The 22,123-nt window shown below is 44.1% G+C and overlaps 1 protein-coding gene across 1 annotated transcript in view; it reads right to left on the bottom strand.

Annotated features, from left to right (window-relative positions):
* Positions 1-22,123, bottom strand: part of LOC143768702 (acyl-coenzyme A thioesterase THEM4-like) — a 118,939-nt gene that overhangs the window by 96,731 nt on the left and 85 nt on the right. Inside the window, exon 2 of the mRNA XM_077257352.1 lies at positions 18,514-18,905. The gene's annotated coding sequence lies outside the window, so the exon portion shown is untranslated. The remainder of the gene's footprint in view (positions 1-18,513; positions 18,906-22,123) is intronic.

Here is a 22,123-nt window from a genome sequence, read left to right on the forward strand (position 1 = left end):
CCCTGTTTCCAAGCCAAGAGATTCAGAGAACAGAAGTAGAGACGGCTCCTGTCCTGGGCTCTCTGTCTGCCTGGGCAATTTGGCAGGTGGTGAAGAGACAGATGGCTGCTCTCCAGTGCTCTGTGTCTGAGAGGATGTGGCACTAATGGAAGTTGATGCATTAGCTGCCATCCATCCGACAACAGCTTCAATTTGGTCTTGACGCAGCAGCGGTGTACGGCGCTCTGACACAAAGCTGCGCATGAACGACTGTTGCCTGGTGAAAGTAGGTGCTGATGAGTCACCGGTGCCCGCAGCAGGCACAGAATCCCCACGTCCCCTCCCTGCTCCGCGCCCACGCCCACGCCCACGTGCCTTACTCACTGCCTTCTTCATCTTGGTTGACTGATAAAGATAAGCAGAAAAGTACTAACGGATTTGTGTGCTTATTCCTGAGCAACTCCTCCTAACAGGTATAAGAAACACTAATTTTCTAAAGTGTGGACTAGACTTTAATATGAGCTAATGTGGCCTACAGAAATGTAAAGTGGTGTAACTGGTGTGTTTGGTGAACTTTATTATTTATTTCTTTTTTGGGGGCTGAACTGACAACAGATAGAGCTGCAGTCACACAGAGACCGTGCAGACAGACGTAAACGGCGCTGCAAGGCCCAAAAACCCTCCTCTACTTTATCCTATGTAGTGTTTTTCCACAAATTAGCTGGAGACGGGTGGAAAGACACTAATAGGATTTTTTTAAATTAATTAGCAGCAGACTACACTACTTGAAAAAAAATTAAAATTGATTTGGCGGTATGACGCAGTGAACAACCCTGAGCTGGAGACAACCAGGCTACGGCTGCTCACAGACTACAGGGCGAGCTGCAGTCACACGGAGACCGTGCAGACAGCCGTAAACGGCGCTGCAAGGCCCAAAAACCCTCCTCTACTTTATCCTATGTAGTGTTTTTCCACAAATTAGCTGGAGACGGGTGGAAAGACACTAATAGGATTTTTTTAAATTAATTAGCAGCAGACTACACTACTTGAAAAAAAATTAAAATTGATTTGGCGGTATGACGCAGTGAACAACCCTGAGCTGGAGACAACCAGGCTACGGCTGCTCACAGACTACAGGGCGAGCTGCAGTCACACGGAGACCGTGCAGACAGCCGTAAACGGCGCTGCAAGGCCCAAAAACCCTCCTCTACTTTATCCTATGTAGTGTTTTTCCACAAATTAGCTGGAGAAGGGTGGAAAGACACTAATAGGATTTTTTTGAATAAATTAGCAGCAGACTACACTACTTGAAAAAAAAAAAAAAAAAAAAAAGAACAGTATGAGGCAATGAACCACCCTCCCTGAACTGAATACAACCAGCTATGGATGGCCTATGTGGCTGCACTCAGACTAGAGAGTGGGCTGCACTCACACACACACACACACACAGACCTTGCAGATCGCTGTGAAAACAGCGCTACAAGGCAAAAGCAAGGTGAATAGTAGGTGAACACAGCGGTTGCTAAATTAGCCTTTGGAAAGCACAAAGAAGCAAATCGCTATCTCTAAACTGTCCCTCAGTCAGCAAACAGCGTCCTGTCACTAACTGAATTCACAGCAGAGTGATCGCAAAATGGCGCCAGCGACTTTTAAACTGCATCATGACATCATTTCAGCAGCCAATCACAGCCTTGCCAGTAGTTTCATGCCCTCCATGCTAAACAGGATGTGCCCACACTTGGAATCATTCTCATTGGCTGAATTTCGGAATTTTGAATCTGGGAACTTCCGATTCCGGTATCCGATACGCGGCAAGTATCGGAATCCCGGTATCGGAATTCCGATACCGCAAGTATCGGCCGATACCCGATACTTGCGGTATCGGAATGCTCAACACTACTTATGACCATGTAATATTTCAGTTTTTGTTTTTTATTAAATTTGCAAAAATTACTATATTTCTGTTTTTTCAGTCAAGATGGGGTGCAGAGTTAATGTGAAAAAAATGAACTTTTTTGAATTTACCAAATGGCTGCAATGAAACAAAGAGTGAAAAATTTAAACGGGTCTTAATACTTTCTGTACCCACTGTATGTGTGTAAATGAGAAACTAAATTTATTTCTGTCCATTGTAGAAATTGTATCCTGCATTTTCTCAGTTTTCTGTCACTAATTTTCAGTTACCTTTGAGTTAGTGGGTAGAGGCTGGTTGCTCTAATGTTTCTCATGTTCTGTCTGTATGTAACACACAGCAATGAGGGATTCCTGCTCTCCTGTCTGTATGTAACATACAGACATGAGGGATTCCTGCTCTCCTATCTCCATGTAACACACAGCCATGATGGATTCCCACGCTCCTGTTTCTATGTAACACACAGAAATGAGGGATTCCTGCTCTCCTCTCTGTATGTAAGACACAGACATGACTGATTCCTGCTCTCCTGTCTGTATGTAACACACAGACAAGAGGGATTGCTACTCTCCTGTCTCCATGTATCACACAGACATGAGGGATTCCCGCTCTCCTGTCTCTATGTAACACACAAACATGAGGGACTTCTGCTCTCCTATCTCCATGTAGCACACTGCCATGAGGGATTCCCGCTCTCCTGTCTGTATGTAACACACAGCCATGAGGGATTCCTGCTCTCCTGTCTCCATGTAAAACACAAACATGAGGGATTCTCGCTCTCCTGTGTCTATGTAGCACACAGACATGAGGGATTCCCACTCTCCTATCTAAATGTAACACACAGACATGATGGATTCCCGCTCTCCTTTTTGTATGTAACACACATCCATGAGGGATTCCTGCTCTCCTATCTCTATGTAACACACAGACATGAGGGATTCCTGCTCTCCTGTCTCTATGTAACACACAGACATGAGGAATTCCTGCTCTCCTGTCTGTATGTAACACACAGACATGAGGGATTCCTGCTCTCATGTCTGTATGTAACACACAGACATGAGGGATTTCTGCTCTCCTATCTCCATGTAGCACACAGCCATAAGGATTTCCGCTCTGCTGTCTGTATGTAACACACAGCCATGAGGGATTCCTGCACTCCTATCTATATATATAATTGTCTAAGGGTTTTTCCGTCTGTCTGTCTGTCTGTCTTTCTTTCTGTCTGTCTGTCTTTCTGTCTGTCTGTCTTTCTGTCTGTCTGTCTTTCTGTCTGTCTGTCTGTCCTGGAAATCCCGCATCTCTGATTGGTCGAGGCCGCCAGGCCTCGACCAATCAGCGACAGGCACAGCATGGCGACGATAATGTCATAAAGGTTGCCTCGACCAATCAGCGACGGGCACAGCATGGCGACGATAATGTCATAAAGGTTGCCTCGACCAATCAGCGACGGGCACAGTATCGACGTAGATGTCATAATGGATGCCATGGCGATGATGATGTCATAAAGGTTGCCTCGACCAATCAGCGACGGGCACAGTCTGCCGCGAATTCTGGAATCATCATTGTCCATATACTACGGGGACATGCATATTCTAGAATACCCGATGCGTTAGAATCGGGCCACAGTCTAGTCTATATATAATTGTCTAAGGGTTTTTCTGCCTGTCCTGGAAATCCCGCATCTCTGATTGGTCGAGGCCGCCTGGGCCTCGACCAATCAGCAACGGGTACAGTATCAACGTAGATGTCATAATGGTTGCCATGGCGACGATGATGTCATAAAGATTGCCTTGACCAATCAACGACGGGCACAGTCTGCCGCGAATTCTGGAATCATCATTGTCCATATACTATGGGGACATGCATATTCTAGAATACCCGATGCGTTAGAATTGGGCCACAATCTAGTCTGTATATAACTGTAATGATTATAAGGGATAACTCAGGAGACTCTTTGAATGGAACAAGACAACTACAGGACACAGTTTTATAAGTGGTAAAGTCTATATTATCACATGGTGATTCAAACAGGTGCAGAGAGAAACTCAAGTCCACAACACTTGGTGTAAATATTAAACGCAGCTTAACAGTCTATAGGAAACTTCAGAGGAAAATGCAATCACGCAGAAAGTCTATGAAGCACAATTATTTTTGAGGATACTTGACACGAATAAGTCCTTGGTAGTCCAAACACAGATAGATATGCTTATAAGGCAGTTCAGATAATATCTAGCACAACCAGGGAGGCCTGGGTAAAAGTCTCAGGTTTAAGCAGAGCAGCAACAGCTTACATGTCCAGCAAATGCAGATGGAAACAAACACAAGCAGCCAGATGGAGGATTACTGGAAACCGATGTATGCAGCAGAAACTCAGAGCTGAGTAGCAGGATCTCCACACAGGTTCACAGGAGCAGGTGCAGGTGCAAAGCCAGTGAGTCGTCAAGAGCTGGATGCAAGGCAGAATACTCTAGCACAGACTAAAGGCTGGGGTGGAGTTATATAGCAGGAAGATACAGTGCGCATGAGACCAAATACGCCATCTTGGAAAAGGGCAGTAATGCAGAAAAGGTAATCAAAATGTTCAGAGTCCTGACAATAACACACAGATATGAGGGTCAAAAATGTAACACACAGCCATGAGAGATTACTGTTCTCCTGTGTCAATGTAAAACACAGACATGATGGTTTCCTGCTCTCCTGTGTCTATGTGCCACACAGACATGAGGGATTCCTGCTCTCCTGTGTCTATGTGTAAGGAGGTGGCGAGGACCCTCAATTTTCTTCCCTCTCCTGAACACTGTTCATCTATGCCACATGCGGCGCACTGATGTTTATTCAATCTTGTACTACTGTGTGTATTATAATGTACATGTATTGTTATGTGTCTTCCATAAGCTTAGGGATAGAAAGGAGTGTTGGCCAGGTATGGCCACATGGGGGTTAAGCAGATGAGAGGAGTTAGGGTGTGACAGTGCAGAGCCACCATAGGGGAAGCAATTCCTGGGTAGCATCAGAATCCCGGGCAGTCTTGTCCAGGGCAAGGCCTGTACATCAGTGTGCACAAGGAGTTCCCCGGACGTGGGGGATACAGTGGCTCCAAACCTGGAGAACAGTGGAAATGGGCATTAGCTCAACGGGACCGTCCTCAGAAAGACTTTGGGGTCTGAGACCAGGACAGAAGCTGATGAAGTCTAACGGACAGATAGGACCCGAATGGTCTGTAGAGACGGCAGGGAAAGCATAGGAAATGTTGACCTACATGAACTGAACACCTGAATATGATGGAAATCTTGCCATTTATTAAACTTTAACCGTTGGAACAAACACTGTGACTTTGTGGTGTCTCCTGGGACTGGATTTCCAGCAGACACAGTGAGTACTCTTCTCTTCATGTGCAAGGTGCTGGGGTGCTCACTGATTGTTCCTTAATGAACTCGCCCATGATTACCACCCCGTGTCACCTTGTTACATATGTACCACACAGATATGAGGGATTCCCAGTCTCCTATCACCATGTAACACACAGACATGAGGGATTCCTGCTCTCCTGTCTGTATGTAACACACAGACATGAGGGATTCCTGCTCTCCTATCTGGATATAACAGTATAATGATCAGATCTATAATATTCATATATTTATTTCATTGATATAGATTGGTTGAGGTTGAGAAAAAATTCTCCCTCAAAATAGCACCATTGGAGGAAAACCTCCACTAAACTCAAAAAAAACACCAGAACACAGGCATGCTTACCTGTTCAAGGCCTCCAACAATTGCACTACCCAGGGTGCACCAGGCCCAAGTAAAGATAGCAAACAACACAGGTGCAAATAATACCGATGCAGCCAACCTACAATCAGGAATTGGCAGCTTGGAGCACCCATGCAAAAAAATAGTCTGTATGTGGCATGTTCACACAGGACTGCAAAGTATATGGTGAAAAGCCTATTAATGACGCCATAAATATAGCGGGCTAACCATGATGCATCCTGTGTGAACAGAGGCCACAGTGTTTTTGGTGCACTGTACATTTTTCCAGGGTGCGCCTGGGCCCTAGATGGCTCCGTACACTGTGGCCTCTGTTCACACAGGATGCATCATGGTTAGCCCGCTATATTTATGGCGTCATTAATAGGCTTTTCACCATATACTTTGCAGTCCTGTGTGAACATGCCACATACAGACTATTTTTTTGCATGGGTGCTCCAAGCAGCCAATTCCTGATTGTAGGTTGGCTGCATCGGTATTATTTGCACCTGTGTTGTTTGCTATCTTTACTTGGGCCTGGTGCACCCTGGGTAGTGCAATTGTTGGAGGCCTTGAACAGGTAAGCATGCCTGTGTTCTGGTGTTTTTTTTGAGTTTAGTGGAGGTTTTCCTCCAATGGTGTTTTTTTAGATTAGGACTGCCAAGATACAAGGACCCTTGACGTGGGTTGGCAGCTTCAATATTGTGGCCATAATATCAACCAATACCTTGCATACATTGTTATGTTTTTGGTGCACTGTACATTTTTCCAGGGTGCGCCTGGGCCCTAGATGGCTCCGTACACTGTGGCCTCTGTTCACACAGGATGCATCATGGTTAGCCCGCTATATTTATGGCGTCATTAATAGGCTTTTCACCATATACTTTGCAGTCCTGTGTGAACATGCCACATACAGACTATTTTTTTGCATGGGTGCTCCAAGCAGCCAATTCCTGATTGTAGGTTGGCTGCATCGGTATTATTTGCACCTGTGTTGTTTGCTATCTTTACTTGGGCCTGGTGCACCCTGGGTAGTGCAATTGTTGGAGGCCTTGAACAGGTAAGCATGCCTGTGTTCTGGTGTTTTTTTTCCCTCAAAATAGCACCTGCTGAGCCTGCACAGTACCATAATTTGGCGTTCTGATAGATGCTACTGTGCAGGCGCTGCTGGAACCATCTTGGTCAAATTTTATTTCCTGTAGCAAAATGGCGCTCGCAGTGGCGCCTGTGCAGTAGCATCTATCGTGTTCAGAAATATACTACTACGCATAAGCAGCCGGCACCATTTTGAGGAAGAAATTTTTTTTTCTGAACAAATTGATATCACTAAATAAAATGAATTATATGGATATTATAGATCCGATCATGCTACAGCGCCGGCCCCTGCAGGATGAATGTAATTTTTTTCCCCAAAAAATAAATTTTGCAGTATGTAAAACAGGGGTCAGGTCACTGAGGGATCAGTGACTAGAAATGAGCAAACCTTTAAAGGTTCGGCTCGATTCGCCGAACGATTAGACGTTTACCAAACATGTTCGATGAATGGTTTGACAAACGTATCCGAAGCCCAATTGATTGAATGGGAGGCCAAACCAAACGTATACACAACAAAGGGGTGAAAAAAAACAGCTAAAACTAAGGGCAGACACCATGAAAAGTGGCATCAATTGACCCACAGTAGAAATATGCAAATGGCACAGCAGCAGTCACCCAAGGGCCATGCATGAGATAAAAGAGCCTGGCCCAGCATTTACAGCTTGGAAATTAAGTTTCAATGAGGACCTGGTGGTTAAGGAAGCGGCGTAAACCTTCTTAGCTTGTTGACCTGATACCTTATGCAACACCTCCAATTTATTTTTTTTTAATTCCAGCCATACTCAAATGAAGCAAACATCAGTTTCAAACAGTACTATTTCTAGAAAAATGTAAGGAAAGTAACACAGGTAGCTGACTGAAAGTGAGTGCAGGCTTGCCTGTTTGGGAGCCCTAATTGCACAGGCAACCCACCAGCTAGAGATCTAACTTTGAGTCTCTGCATTTCAAAAAGATAATTATTACAAAGCACTAAAATTACATCAATTTGCACAGAGTAAAAACAGTATAAACAGTATAAAAAGGCCTCTGACACACCTTCTACTACAGGCAAAACACCCGATGGAGACCAAACTTGGCATCTTCACATTTCAAAAAATTGTTTGCAACATCAGCAGCAGTAGCAACAGCAGGCACAGGAGACACCACAAAGATGGCACAGACTGCAATAATGCGACACCAATACATGAAACTAAAAATAACACCATAGCCTATTCTGCCCAATATGCGACTGGGGAACAAAAGTCATTGGAGATCCATGATAGTTCATTTTGATGAAAGTTAGGCGGTCTACACTTTCAGGGGACAGCTGGATGCGCTTATCCATCAGGACACCATGAGCAGTGCTGAAGAAACGTTCTGAGAAACCTCCTTGGCGTGACAGGCAAGCTCAGACCACTTCCATTTTTTGAAGACCAAAATGCAAAAGGGTCCAAACCCCTCCTGATGGCATTCATATTGAACTCCAGATACTCCTGCACCATCCTCTCCAGTCATTCACAATGTGTCAGATTTGTGCTCTGTTCTACTGGTGCATGGGCTGGCCTAAAAAACTGTGTTAAAAGACTCACAGAAATTGCTTATGCTACTTACACTGCTGCTGCGCCTAATGATGCCTTGAGGTTCCCGGGGTTGGGCGTCTAGAATTGGGATTCACACTGTATACCTCACTGCTGTCTTGGGAAAAACCACTCTTAACCCCTTCACCCCCAAGGGTGGTTTGCACGTTAATGACCGGGCCAATTTTTACAATTCTGACCACTGTCCCTTTATGAGGTTATAACTCTGGAACGCTTCAACGGATCTTGGCGATTCTGACATTGTTTTCTCGTGACATATCGTACTTCATGATAGTGGTAAAATTTCTTCGATGTAAGTTGCGTTTATTTGTGAAAAAAACGAATATTTGGCGAAAATTTTGAAAATTTCGCAATTTTCCAACTTTTAATTTTTATGCCCTTAAATCACAGACATATGTCACGCAAAATACTTAATAAGTAACATTTACCACATGTCTACTTTACATCAGCACAATTTTGGAACCAAAATTTTTTTTTGTGACGGAGTTATAAGGGTTAAAAGTTGACCAGCAATTTCTCATTTTTACAACACCATTTTTTTTTAGGGACCACATCTCATTTGAAGTCATTTTGAGGGGTCTATATGATAGAAAATACCCAAGTGTGACACCATTCTAAAAACTGCACCCCTCAAGGTACTCAAAACCACTTTCAAGAAGTTTATTAACCCTTCAGGTGTTTCACAGGAATTTTTGGAATGTTTAAATAAAAATGAACATTTAACTTTTTTTCACACAAAATGTATTTCAGATCCAATTTGTTTTATTTTACCAAGGGTAACAGGAGAAAATAGACCCCAAAATTTGTTGTACAATTTGTCCTGAGTATGCTGATACCCCATATGTGGGGGTAATCCACTGTTTGGGCGCATGGCAGAGCTCGGAAGGAAAGGAGCGCCATTTGACTTTTCAATGCAAAATTGACTGGAATTGAGATGGGACGCCATGTTGCATTTGGAGAGCCCCTGATGTGCCTAAACATTGAAACCCCCCACAAGTGACACCATTTTGGAAAGTAGACCCCCTAAGGAACTTATCTAGATGTGTGGTGAGCACTTTGACCCAACAAGTGCTTCACAGAAGTTTATAATGCAGAGCGGTAAAAATAAAAAATCATATTTTTTCACAAAAATGATATTTTCGCCCCCAATTTTTTATTTTTCCAAGGGTAAGAGAAGAAATTGGACCCCAAAAATTGTTGTGCAATTTGTCCTGAGTACGCTGATACCCCATATGTGGGTGTAAACCATTGTTTGGGCGCAGGGCAGAGCTCGGAAGGGAAGGAGCGCCATTTGACTTTTCAATGCAAAATTGACAGGAATTGAGATGGGACGCCATGTTGCATTTGGAGAGCCCCTGATGTGCCTAAACATTGAAACCCCCCACAAGTGACACCATTTTGGAAAGTAGACCCCCGAAGGAACTTATCTAGATGTGTGGTGAGCACTTTGACCCAACAAGTGCTTCACAGAAGTTTATAATGCAGAGCGGTAAAAATAAAAAATCATATTTTTTCACAAAAATGATATTTTCGCCCCCAATTTTTTATTTTCCCAAGGGTAAGAGAAGAAATTGGACCCCAAAAATTGTTGTGCAATTTGTCCTGAGTACGCTGATACCCCATATGTGGGTGTAAACCATTGTTTGGGCGCAGAGCAGAGCTCGGAAGGGAAGGAGCGCCATTTGACTTTTCAATGCAAAATTGACTGGAATTGAGATGGGATGTCATGTTGCGTTTGGAGAGCTCCTGATGTGCCTAAACATTGAAACCCCCCACAAGTGACACCATTTTGGAAAGTAGACCCCCTAAGGAACTTATCGAGATGTGTGGTGAGCACTTTGACCCAACAAGTGCTTCACAGAAGTTTATAATGCAGAGCCGTAAAAATAAAAAATCATATTTTTTCACAAAAATGATCTTTTCGCCCCCATTTTTTTATTTCCCCAAGGGTAAGAGAAGAAATTAGAGCACAAAAGTTGTTGTGCAATTTGTCCTGAGTACGACGATACCCCATATGTGGGGGTAAACCACTGTTTGGGCGCATAGCAGAGCTCGGAAGGGAAGGAGCGCTATTTTACTTTTCAATGCAAAATTGACTGGAATTAAGATGGGATGCCATGTTGCGTTTGCAGAGCCCCTGATGTGCCTAAACATTAAAAACCCCCACAAGTGACACCATTTTGGAAAGTAGACCCCCTAAGGAACTTATCTAGATGTGTTTTGAGAGCTTTGAACCCCCAAGTGTTTCACTACAGTTTATAACGCAGAGCCGTGAAAATAAATTCTTTTTTTTTTTCACAAAAATGATTTTTTAGCCCCCAGTTTTGTATTTTCACAAGGGTAACAGGATAAATTGGACCCCAAAATTTGTTGTCCAATTTGTCCTGAGTATGCTGATACCCGATATGTGGGGGGGAACCACTGTTTGGGCGCATGACAGAGCTCGGAAGGGAAGGAGCGCCATTTGGAATGCAGACTTAAATGGATTGGTCTGCAGGCGTCACGTTGCATTTGCAGAGCCCCTGATGTACCCAAACAGTACAAACCCCCCACAAGTGACCCCATATTGGAAACTAGACCCCCCAAGGAACTTATCTAGATGTGTTGTGAGAACTTTGAACCCCCAAGTGTTTCACTACAGTTTATAACGCAGAGCCGTGAAAATAAATTCTTTTTTTTTTTTCACAAAAATGATTTTTTAGCCCCCAGTTTTGTATTTTCACAAGGGTAACAGGATAAATTGGACCCCAAAATTTGTTGTCCAATTTGTCCTGAGTATGCTGATACCCGATATGTGGGGGGGAACCACTGTTTGGGCGCATGACAGAGCTCGGAAGGGAAGGAGCGCCATTTGGAATGCAGACTTAAATGGATTGGTCTGCAGGCGTCACGTTGCATTTGCAGAGCCCCTGATGTACGCAAACAGTACAAACCCCCCACAAGTGACCCCATATCGGAAATTAGACCCCCCAAGGAACTTATCTAGATGTGTTGTGAGAACTTTGAACCCCCAAGTGTTTCACTACAGTTTATAACGCAGAGCCGTGAAAATAAATTCTTTTTTTTTTTCACAAAAATGATTTTTTAGCCCCCAGTTTTGTATTTTCACAAGGGTAACAGGATAAATTGGACCCCAAAATTTGTTGTCCAATTTGTCCTGAGTATGCTGATACCCGATATGTGGGGGGGAACCACTGTTTGGGCGCATGACAGAGCTCGGAAGGGAAGGAGCGCCATTTGGAATGCAGACTTAAATGGATTGGTCTGCAGGCGTCACGTTGCATTTGCAGAGCCCCTGATGTACCCAAACAGTACAAACCCCCCACAAGTGACCCCATATTGGAAACTAGACCCCCCAAGGAACTTATCTAGATGTGTTGTGAGAACTTTGAACCCCCAAGTGTTTCACTACAGTTTATAACGCAGAGCCGTGAAAATAAATTCTTTTTTTTTTTTCACAAAAATGATTTTTTAGCCCCCAGTTTTGTATTTTCACAAGGGTAACAGGATAAATTGGACCCCAAAATTTGTTGTCCAATTTGTCCTGAGTATGCTGATACCCGATATGTGGGGGGGAACCACTGTTTGGGCGCATGACAGAGCTCGGAAGGGAAGGAGCGCCATTTGGAATGCAGACTTAAATGGATTGGTCTGCAGGCGTCACGTTGCATTTGCAGAGCCCCTGATGTACCCAAACAGTACAAACCCCCCACAAGTGACCCCATATTGGAAACTAGACCCCCCAAGGAACTTATCTAGATGTGTTGTGAGAACTTTGAACCCCCAAGTGTTTCACTACAGTTTATAACGCAGAGCCGTGAAAATAAATTATTTTTTTTTTTCACAAAAATGATTTTTTAGCCCCCAGTTTTGTATTTTCACAAGGGTAACAGGATAAATTGGACCCCAAAATTTGTTGTCCAATTTGTCCTGAGTATGCTGATACCCGATATGTGGGGGGGAACCACTGTTTGGGCGCATGACAGAGCTCGGAAGGGAAGGAGCGCCATTTGGAATGCAGACTTAAATGGATTGGTCTGCAGGCGTCACGTTGCATTTGCAGAGCCCCTGATGTACCCAAACAGTACAAACCCCCCACAAGTGACCCCATATTGGAAACTAGACCCCCCAAGGAACTTATCTAGATGTGTTGTGAGAACTTTGAACCCCCAAGTGTTTCACTACAGTTTATAACGCAGAGCCGTGAAAATAAATTCTTTTTTTTTTTCACAAAAATGATTTTTTAGCCCCCAGTTTTGTATTTTCACAAGGGTAACAGGATAAATTGGACCCCAAAATTTGTTGTCCAATTTGTCCTGAGTATGCTGATACCCGATATGTGGGGGGGAACCACTGTTTGGGCGCATGACAGAGCTCGGAAGGGAAGGAGCGCCATTTGGAATGCAGACTTAAATGGATTGGTCTGCAGGCGTCACGTTGCATTTGCAGAGCCCCTGATGTACGCAAACAGTACAAACCCCCCACAAGTGACCCCATATCGGAAATTAGACCCCCCAAGGAACTTATCTAGATGTGTTGTGAGAACTTTGAACCCCCAAGTGTTTCACTACAGTTTACAACGCAGAGCCGTGAAAATAAAAAATCCTTTTTTTCCCACAAAACTTATTTTTTGGCCCCCAGTTTTGTATTTTCCCAAGGGTAGCAGGAGAAATTGGACCGCAAAAGATGATGTCCAATTTGTCCTGAGTACGCTGATACCCCATATGTTGGGGTAAACCCCTGTTTGGGCACACGGGAGAGCTCGGAAGGGAAGGAGCACTGTTTTCCTTTTTCAACGCAGAATTGGCTGGAATTCAGATCGGATGCCATATCCCGTTTGGAAAGCCCCTGATGTGCCCGAACAGTGGAAACCCCCCAATTATAACTGAAACCCTAATCCAAACACATCCCTAACCCTAATCCCAACGGTAACCCTAACCACTCCTCTAACCCAGACACACCCAACCCTATTCCCAACCGTAAATGTAATCCAAACCCTAACCCTATCTTTAGCCCCAACCCTAACTGTAGCTCCAACCCTAGCCCCAACCCTAACCCTAACCCTAGCCCTAACCCGAGCAATAACCCTAGCCCTAACTCTAGTCCTAACTCTAGCCCTAACCCTAACCCTAATGGGAAAATGGAAATAAATACATTTTTTAATTTTTTTATTTTTCCCTAACTAAGGGGGTGATGAAGGGGGGTTTGATTTACTTTTATAGCGGGTTTTTTAGCGGATGTTTATGATTGGCAGCCGTCACACACTGAAAGACGCTTTTCATTGCAAAAAATATTTTTTGCGTTACCACATTTTGAGAGCTGTAATTTTTCCATATTTGAGTCCACAGAGTCATGTGAGATCTTGTTTTTTGCGGGATGCGTTGACGTTTTTATTGGTAACATTTTCGGACACGTGACATTTTTTGATCGCTTTTTATTCCGATTTTTGTGAGGCAGAGTGATCAAAAGCAGCTATTCATGAATTTCTTTTTGGGGAGGCGTTTATACCGTTCCGCGTTTGGTAAAATTGATAAAGCAGTTTTATTCGTCGGGTCAGTACGATTACAGCGATATCTCATTTATATCATTTTTTTAATGTTTTGGCGCTTTTATACGATAAAAACTATTTTATAGAAAAAATAATTATTTTGGTATCGCTTTATTCTCAGGACTATAACTTTTTTATTTTTTTGCTGATGATGCTGTATGGCGGCTCGTTTTTTGCGGGACAAGATGACGTTTTCAGCGGTACCATGGTTATTTATATCAGTCTTTTTGATCGCGTGTTATTCCACTTTTTGTTCGGCAGTATGATAATAAAGCGTTGTTTTTTGCCTCGTTTTTTTTTTTTTTTCTTACGGTGTTTACTGAAGGGGTTAACTAGTGGGCCAGTTTTATAGGTCGGGTCGTTACGGACGCGGCGATACTAAATATGTGTACTTTTATTGTTTTTTTTATTTTATTTAGATAAAGAAATGTATTTATGGGAATAATATATTTTTTTTTTTTTCATTATTTTGGAATATTTTTTTTTTTTTTTACACATTTGGAAATTTTTTTTTTTACTTTTTTACTTTGCCCCAGGGGGGGACAATACAGATCGGTGATCTGTCAGTTTGCATAGCACTCTGACAGATCACCGATCTGAGAGAAGTGCAGGCTGCTTCACAGTGCCTGCTCTGAGCAGGCTTCTGTGAAGCCACCTCCCTCCCTGCAGGACCCGGATCCGCGGCCATCTTGGATCCGGGTCTGGAGCAGGCAGGGAGGGAGGTAAGACCCTCGCAGCAATGCGATCACATCGCGTTGCTGCGGGGGGCTCAGGGAAGCCCGCAGGGAGCCCCCTCCCTGCGCGATGCTTCCCTGCACCGCCGGCACATCGCGATCATGTTTGATCGCGGTGTGCCGGGGGTTAATGTGCCGGGGGCGGTCCGTGACCGCTCCTGGCACATAGTGCCGGATGTCAGCTGCGATATGCAGCTGACACCCGGCCGCGATCGGCCGCGCTCCCCCCGTGAGCGCGGCCGATCGCGTATGACGTACTATTCCGTCCTTGGGAAGTAGGGCCCACCCCACATGGACGGAATAGTACGTCTAATGACAGAAAGGGGTTAAGATTGTTTACAAGTGTGTTTCGACACTCTAGCATGCACACATCCCTTTCCAGGGGGGAAGCATCTGGCCAAATTTACTCTTACATAGTGGGTCTAACAGAGTAGCAACCCAGTAGTCAGCACTATATCTAACCCTAAGAATACGGGCACCGTGTTGAAGATAGTGCAGCAAGCAGGCGCTCATTTGTCAGACGCTTCCATGAAGTCTAAGTCCATGCTGTGTTGGTGGCGGGGTAACACTCAAAGTTGCTTCCTTCGTCCCTTCCCACCAACCACGGACAACATAGAGCCTTCATCACCTCATCCTCCTCAATTTGTTTCTTGGCTCCTGCATCTTCACTAACAGTTTGTCTGGTACCATGAGTCCCCCTGATGGCTGTAAGTCACCCTCCCATTGCACCCGCCTGTACGATGATAGTCCAGAAATTTGAGATATCATTATCCCTTCCGCCTCCTCCTCTGCTTCCAACTCTTCCTCTGGGATCATCACCTCCTCATGCAGACTATCCAAAGTGTGCTCCAGCATGTAGATGACCGGAACAGTGATGCTGATGACGGCATAGTCAGCACTAACCATCTTAGTAGCCATTTCAAAACTGTGCAAAAGGGTGCAGAGGTCCTTAACCTGTGCCCACTCCGCAAGGGTGATTTGCACCACTTCCAGACTGCGTTGGCCCAGGCTATGTAAAAGGATATGCTGCATTAGGGCTCATCCCTGTTGACACAGCCGCTGCAACATGTGCATAGTGGAATTCCACCATGTCGAAACTTTGCGAATCAAACGGTTAACCAGCAGGCTGAAAGTTTCAAGTCAATGACCTGTGGGGTGCGATCGTCGGTAGGGGGCACAGAGCAATTGAGCTTTCTGCAAGCCGGGATAGTAGTGGAGAAATTGCTGTACCACCAGGCTGAGGATGTGAGCCACGCAAGGTACGTGTGTGAGGTTGCCACCACGGCTTTCCCTGGCTCCAGGTTTAGTGAAGTCAGCCGTTGCTTTAAGTCGGCCTGGATAGCTGTCCACAACTCTTGAGCTGTGTAACTGCGTTCTCCAAGGCCCATTAATTTAAACACTGCCTGATTGCAGTGAGCCACTGCTGCGCAGTAAGGAGGTGGGGGAGTTTGTATCTGCACTGTTGGAAAGCGTGTCTGATTAAGGGAGCAGTTGAGGGCACAGATGAAGACCTTAGCGGTGGTGGAGGAGGCAGAAGCAGTGGAGAAACTGTTAGATACAGAGGTTTGTCCCATAAGCCTTGAGGATTCCAAGACTAGTGGAGCAGTCCCATGACTGCCTGCCCCCATAGTCACCTAGTGCCCATTTAGCGAGATGTAACGCCCCTGCCCATATTTGCTCTTCCAGGTGTCATTGTTTAAATGCACCCTGGCATACATAATACATAATAAAGGGAATAACAGTGGCATGCTGGTGTAGTGCAGGCACAGCTTTCTTAGAGAAGTAATGGCGACTGGACAACTGGTACTGGGGGACTGCGATGGCCACCATTTTTCTGAAACCATTTGTGTCCACCAGGTGAAAAGACAGCATTTCCATGGCCAACAGATTGGACATGGTGGAGTTTAAGCTCCTAGCTTTGCCATATGTAGGTGCAAACATTCTTTTACGTGACCACAACTGCGGGACTGAGGGCTGGCTGCTGTGCTGAGAGAGGATGGAGTACGGAGAACAGGACAAACTGCTGAGTGAGGTAGAGGTAGAGATCTTATAGTGGATTGAGAAAGATGTGTTGTGCTGGGTGACACAAAAGCAGCAGTCATGTCTACTTCCTAACAGCTGACTGTCTCTCACTCACCCTGACAGTTGTGGGTAAACAACTGTAGTTTCTGTGGCCGGAAACCTGTGTGAGAAGACTTGGAATGGTAATGGAGGGCAAAGGAAGGAGGAGTAAGAAGCAGCAGATGGGGTTGATGGGATTGCTGGTGGTTGGCGAGGCCCACTAGTCCACATTTTAGTGCAGTGAGATTCCCACACTAAGGCATGTTGATTGTGCAAGTGCCGGTTCATGCATGTAGTTGTCAGAATTTTGCTATTTTGACTATATTGAGTTTTTTCTTGCAAATTTATCATAACGGTTGTTGCGTCATCCTTTGCAGTCTCAAAAAACGACCAGGCTAGGCAACCCTTGCCACCCCTGTGAACTGTACACTTGTGACCGATGCTGGTCACAGCCAGAGTTGGGGCTGAGGATTCAGTGCTTGTCGTGGTTGCATCACTTCGTGCCTGTGTGGGAAGCTGTAATGTAATGTTTTCTGTTCCTCCTCCTCGACCTCCTGCGCTGAGCTACTCAGCTGTGTAACTCTGGATTCACACCAAGTAGGATCTACAACCCCATCATCATCCTCTCTGTTCTCACACTCCTCACCCTGAAAGTCGGCCTCCTACTCTTCCTGCCCTGACACCACAGTACAGTCCGTGTGCACCTCTGGTATCTGATTCTCATCAGGATCACATCCATCCTTGGTGGTTAACGTCTGGTGACAAGACTCTGGATTCTGCTCAGACCCTACTTCATCCAGCCCTGTATCCAAGATGAAAAAATTTGGGGCATTGGTACAGATGCTTTCTTCCTCTGGATTCTGTGATTCTTATGCCCATGGAATAAAATGGGGAACAGCACTTCAGAATGGCCCATCTGAGGATCCCCATGGTCAGTTGGGCGTTTGGAAATTTTTGACACTGGGGAATCAAGGGTGATTGGGGTGCCACCTCTGGAGATTGTACTGTGTGTGATGTTAAGGTGGAGGAAGAGGAGAAGAGACCACTTGATGCAACGCATGCCATTCACTGGAGAACATGCTCTTTCTGAGCCTCATCTACAAGGTGTACCGCTGTGCGTCTGCCAAAGAAAGGGAGTCGAGTAGCCTGGCCAGTAACAGATGTTGTTAGCGGTCTTTGGACAGGACAGGACAGTGATTGTTCAGTTGAGCTTTCATTCACATTAACACCTAACCCACGTACGCATTGAACAAGTCCATATCCCCTTACACCACGACATCGCTTGTTCCCACTCATGTTGTAAGTAGCCTTCCCCTCTTGAACCTGCTGTTTCACAACCTTAGGCCCACAGCTGTCAGTCACCTGTCACTAAATGAACAATCACTATTTATTTTCTTACATAGTGTGCCTGAACAACACTGTTATGCCTAACGATGTTTGAGTTGAAATCAGGGTTTCTGATTTGAAATGCAGTTTTAGCACAAATGATTTGGAGTAGCTAATTGGGCCTTATGGTTTCACCACAATATTAGGAAAAGCGATATTTAGTTGGAAATCTGGCCTTCTGATTTGTCTCAGAAACACAGTTTTAGTACAAATGATTCGTAGTAGATAATTGGGTTTCGTGGCTGCACCCCACTGAAAAATGAAAACAAAGATTAAACAACAACAACCACAAGACAGAATTCATCACCAGGCATCATTGTAATCAGTATAACGGTGCCGACCTGGCACTGTCTGTAGGTTACTGTGCACAATCCTGCTGACAGGTTCCCTTTAGAGAAGCACTCCTCTGCCTCCCATCCCAGTGTTTATGCTATTAATATATTGTCATCATATTATACAGCACTGTGTACTTACAATTGCTCCTTTTGCCTTTCTACGCAGATAATTCTTCTCTTTTCCATCCAGTCTATGACATCATGTGATTAAGAACTGATGAGCTGAATCCTTCTAAGTCAGGCCCATATACATTTGTATCTCATGAACTTACAACTCCCAGTATGTCCTTAACAATAGTAAGAAGATGCTGGGAGTTGTTGTTATCAGTTTTTATGAGACTGCGAACCATACAGGAACTACAGTACTGATGAGACGTAGTCAGTATCAACAGAAAAGGGATCTTATTGGTGAATGGGTCTTTATTTTCTCCTCCATCTTGTATAGACGCCATGATGACTTCTCAAATCCACAGCTCTTCTCTCCAGATTCCCTCTTCTCCGGTTTTCTGCAGCACATACCGACATGGTGACCTTTAAAAATAACAGTGTTATCAAAATGCTCTGTGCATAAAAATAATCTGTCCATATTATGATCTAAGTAAGCCTCTTATATATATTTATATATACTGTATATATATATATATATACACTCACTGGCCACTTTATTAGGTACACCTGTCCAACTTCTTGTTAACACTTAATTTCTAATCAGCCAATCACATGGCGGCAACTCAGTGCATTTAGGCATGTAGACATGGTCAAGACAATCTCCTGCAGTTCAAACCGAGCATCAGTATGGGGAAGAAAGGTGATTTGAGTGCCTTTGAACGTGGCATGGTTGTTGGTGCCAGAAGGGCTGGTCTGAGTATTTCAGAAACTGCTGATCTACTGGGATTTTCACGCACAACCATCTCTAGGGTTTACAGAGAATGGTCCGAAAAAGAAAAAAAATCCAGTGAGCGGCAGTTCTGTGGGCGGAAATGCCTTGTTGATGCCAGAGGTCAGAGGAGAATGGGCAGACTGGTTCGAGCTGATAGAAAGGCAACAGTGACTCAAATCGCCACCCGTTACAACCAAGGTAGGCCTAAGAGCATCTCTGAACGCATAGTGCGTCGAACTTTGAGGCAGATGGGCTACAGCAGCAGAAGACCACACCGGGTACCACTCCTTTCAGCTAAGAACAGGAAACTGAGGCTACAATTTGTACAAGCTCATCGAAATTGGACAGTAGAAGATTGGAAAAACGTTGCTTGGTCTGATGAGTCTCGATTTCTGCTGCGACATTCGGATGGTAGGGTCAGAATTTGGCGTAAACAACATGAAAGCATGGATCCATCCATGGAGCATCTTTGGGATGTGCAGCCGACAAATCTGCGGCAACTGTGTGATGCCATCATGTCAATATGGACCAAAATCTCTGAGGAATGCTTCCAGCACCTTGTTGAATCTATGCCACGAAGAATTGAGGCAGTTCGGAAGGCAAAAGGGGGTCCAACCCGTTACTAGCATGGTGTACCTAATAAAGTGGCCGGTGAGTGTATATATATATATATATACAGTTGAAACCAGAAGTTTATACAAACTATATAAAGAGACACATCTGCATGTTTTTCTCAGTATGTGACATGAAATCATAATAAACTTTTCCCATCTTAGGCCAATTAGGATTACAATAATTATTAAAATTTGGCAAATGCCAGAATAATGAGAGAGAGAGAGAGAGAGAGAGAGAGAGAGAATGTTTTAAGGCCTTTTTATTACTTACTGGCCTCCACATAGTGCTCCATACAATATAATAGCCCCCACATAGTGCTACATACAGTATAATAGCCCCCACATAGTGCTTAACGCAGTATAATAGCCTCCACATAGTGCTCAATACAGTATAATAGCCTGCACACACGGTGCTCCATACAGTATAATAGCCCCCACATAGTGCTCCATACAGTATAATAGCCCCCACGTAGTGCTCAATACAGTATAATGGTCTCACATAGTACTCTATACATTTCAGTAAAGGTTGAAGCAAAATTGTAGAGCCATATAGCAGTCAAAGTAGTACCTACAGTGGCATGGTAAAGATTGTGCACCCCTGGTCAAAATTACTGTTATTGTGAACAGTTAAGCAAATTGAATATGAAATGGTCTTTAACCCCTTAACCCCCGGGTCATTTTACATTTTTGCGCTTTCGTTTTTTGTTTCCCTTCTTCCCAGAGCCATAACTTTTTTATATTGCTCAGTCAAAATGGCCATGTGAGATGTTGTTTTTTGCGGGTCAAATTGTACTTTTGAACTGCACCATTGGTTTTACCATATCGTGTACTGGAAAATGGGAAAAAAAATTCCAAGTGTGGTGAAATTGCAAAAAAAGTGCAATTCCACAATGTTTTTTTTACCATGTTAACTAAATGCTAAAACTGACCTGCCATTATGATTCTCCAGGTCATTAGGAGTTCATAGACAGCAAACATGTCTAGGTTCTTTTTTATTTAAGTGGTGAAAAAAAAATCCAAACTTCGGTAAAAAAAATGATGGCATCATTTTCCGAGACCTGTAGCATTTCCATTTTTCATGACTTGTGAGGGCTTTTTTTTTTTTGCGCCGAGCTGACGTTTTTAATTATTCCATTTTGGTGTAGATACAATCTTTTGCTGTTATTGCATTTTATTGCAATGTAGCGGCTACCAAAAAAACCTAATTTTGCCATTTTAACTTTTTTCTTGTTATGCGATCAAGTTAATTATTTTTTTATATTGATAGATCGGGTGATTCTGAACGAGGCGATACCAAATATGTGTGTTTTTTATTTCTTTTTTATTGTTTTATTTTGAATGGCGCAAAAGGGGGGGTGATTTGAACTTTTATATTTTTTAGAATTTTTTAGCAATTTTAAAGGGAACCTGTCACCCCTCTGGTGTTTTTTTACTAAAAGAGCAGCCTTGTGCCCCCCCCGACAGAATACAGGTATGGCAGGCAAATTAAAAAAACAAATATTGCAGCGTTGGAAGGGGCCCCAACTAAAAGAGCCACCTTGACAGAATGCAGAATTAGTGCTGCACAAGGTGGCTCTTTTAGTTAAAAACGACAGGGGGGTGGTGACAGGTTGCCTTTAAAAACATTTTTTCTTTCTTTTTTCATGCTTCAATAGTCTCCTTGGGAGATTAGAAGCTGCAGCTGTGTGATCCCCTCTGCTACACACAATCGATGTCGATGATCAGATCGCCTGTGTGTAGCAGAAATGCTCACTTGCTATGAGTGCCGACCATCCGGCTATGACAACCATAGAGGACTGCTGGAGACCTCTGGTGGTCATACCAACCCATGGATGACCCCCTATCACGTGACGGCTTCACTGATGTGCAGGTTTCCCGGCGCGCTTACTGGAAGCACAAGTTAAATGCCGCTGTCAGAGATTGACAGCGGCATTTAACAGGTTAACAGCCAAGGGTGGATCGAGATAAAGGTTGCCCACCATATCAAAGTGTATTGAGGCTCTACAATTTAAAAATAGAAGTAGTATGGTAGTGCCATGTGGTGGCACCATGTTGTGGCCATAGTAGTGCCCAAATCATGGAGCTTTCAGTAGTGTCTTCTAGCAGAGGCCATATTGCACCATTGCTAATACTGAGTCTTCTCCTCCATGTACCCACACCCTGCACTTGGTGCTTTTTTCCCTACATCTGTTCTGAGTTTGTGACCTCCTCCCAACATTGCACAGACCACATGCTTACAGCGTAATATACCGTAA

The sequence above is a fragment of the Ranitomeya variabilis genome, chromosome 1 (genome assembly GCF_051348905.1).
Source record: "Ranitomeya variabilis isolate aRanVar5 chromosome 1, aRanVar5.hap1, whole genome shotgun sequence".
NCBI classification, from domain to species: domain Eukaryota; kingdom Metazoa; phylum Chordata; class Amphibia; order Anura; family Dendrobatidae; genus Ranitomeya; species Ranitomeya variabilis.